The sequence below is a fragment of the Scomber scombrus genome, chromosome 1 (assembly GCF_963691925.1).
Source record: "Scomber scombrus chromosome 1, fScoSco1.1, whole genome shotgun sequence".
Lineage (NCBI taxonomy): Eukaryota > Metazoa > Chordata > Actinopteri > Scombriformes > Scombridae > Scomber > Scomber scombrus.
The window spans coordinates 35,225,714-35,228,076 of NC_084970.1; positions in this window are offsets into that span (position 1 = coordinate 35,225,714).

The following is a 2,363-nucleotide window of genomic DNA, read 5'->3' on the forward strand; positions in this document are numbered from 1 at the left end:
ATACTGCATTGAAGAAGGCTTTAAACTAGCGATTGAGACCATAAACACATTTTGAAAACGTTTACTGAGGTTAGAAATCAAGTGAGAAGTTGGTGAATTCTCCATTGACTTGTATAGAGACGGAAGTCCTTTTGACACCAAAACGGTCGCCCCCTGGTGGCCTTTTGATATAATGCAGTTTTAAGTTACTTCTGCGTTGGCGTCATTTCAGAGGACCGGAACTCCCCGCCTGGTAGTGACAACACAACTTTGTCTCTCCAACCCAGTCGCAGTGGTTGTTGAATGGATGTTAGTCGTTTCTGGTCCAGAGTAATAAATTCATCAATTTCTGATTCAGGGGGGCGGTTGGGAAAATATGGAAACTGTTTTTGAATGAAGTGTCTTATTTGAATGAAACAGAACATATGATTGTTGGGCAGATTATATTTTGCTGACAGAGATGAAAAAGATGAAAACAACCCCTTTCTCATACAGGTCTGGTCAGTTATGAGGCCATTGGTCCCCCATTGGTGGAAGGCCGGGTCTGAGTCAGAGGGGAGAAATAGGTGATTATCCAGAATCGGAGCACAGGTCGAAGCCCTGTGTAGTCCATACTGTTTCCTAAATTGAAGCCAAATGTTGATGGTATTAGTAACAACTGGGTTCTGTGAGATCCTGGAAGTTGTAATGGGCAGTTGCCAGCAAATAGCTGAATGTAACGAGCATAGCGAGGATGACATTTCTATATGAGCCCAGGGTGGACCGGATTCATCTGGTTCACTTTTGACCCAGTAAAGGAGTTTATTAATATTGCAGGCCCAAAAGTAATGGATGAAAATTTGGGGAGTGCTAACCCTCCTTGTGATTTAGGAAGTTGGAGGATGGATTTCCTGAGGCGGGCGGGTTTGTTACCCCAAATGAAAGCGTTCAGATGTTGATCGAGTTTGGTGAAAAAGGATTTATTAAAACAGAACGGGATGTGTTGAAAGAGATATAGAAATGTTGGCAGGATAACCATTTTAATAAGATTAACACGGCCTACACATAGACCTTTATTTGATATGATGTAGTCTCTCAAGGATCTTCATCTGAAATCACAGCTCGCTCCTCTGATACAGGCTGCTATAAAAATGATCAGAGTTAAAAAAAAAACACCCATCGCTCCAAATAATCAATAATCAATTGATTTCACAGGAATGTCTGATCCAGCTCACATCCTCCTTCCTCTTCCAGGATTTCAGGCTCCTTCTTTCCTTCTTTCATCCGTCCTTCCTTCCTCCCTTCCTTCTTTCCTTTCCTCCCTACCTTCTTTCCTCCCTCCTGTCCTTCCTTCCTTCCTTCCTCCCTAATTTCCTTCCTCCTTCCCTCCTTTTTCTTCCTTCTTCCTTCCTCCCCCTGCCTCTTTTCCTTCCTCCTTCCTTCATCCCTCCCTCCTTTCCTTCCTTCTTCCTTCCTCCCTCCTTTCCTTCCTCCTTTCCTTCCTTTCTCCCTCCTTTCCGCCCTCCTTCCTTTCCTTCCTCCTTCCTTCCTCCCTCCCTCCCTCCTTTCCTTCATTCTTCCTTCCTCCCTCCCTCCCTCCCTCCTTCCTTTCCTTCCTTCCTCCCTCCTTTCCTTCCTCCCTTCCTTCCTTGACTCGAGGACAAATAATCAATAATCAATGGATTTCACAGGAATGTCTGATCCAGCTCACATCCTCCTTCCTCTTCCAGGATTTCAGGCTCCTTGTTTCCTTCTTTCTGGTAAAAGATGAAAAGTTTATAAACATTTATTCGTGTTTATGTCGCTGAAGCATCTCAACACTAACATGTAATGTAGATGTTTGACCGTCAGCGTTGTGCAACATGTCGCCACTGGCAGCAGGTGTGTGTGTGTGTGTGTGTGTGTGCGTACGTGTGTGCAAACCTTTGTATATGTTTATGTGTGCAGACTGTGTATGTGTCTGGACGTTATGTGCTGTTCAGATGTTGACGTCTTTTATTTTGAAGTATGTACAAATTCATGTTCTGTGGACCTGCGGGAAAAACTTCCCTACAAGGACTTTAACCTTCTTGTCGTCCTCCCGGGTCAAATTGACCCTGTCTGTTTTGACTGTTCCTTCTTTCCTTCCTTCCTTCCTTCTTTCCTTCCTTCCTTCCTTCCTTCCTTCCATCCTTCCTTCCTTCCTTCCTTCCTTCCTTCCTTCCTTCTTTCCTCCCTCCTTCTCTCTTTCTTTCCTCCCTCCCTCCTACCTTCCTCCCTTCCTTCTTTCCTTCCTTCCTCCCTTCCTCTTTTCCTTTCTCCCTCCCTCCTACATTCCTTCCTTCTTTCCTCCATCCTTCCTTCCTTTCCTTCTTCTCTCCTTTCCTTCCTTCCTTCCTTCCTTCCTTCCTTCTTTCCTCCCTCCT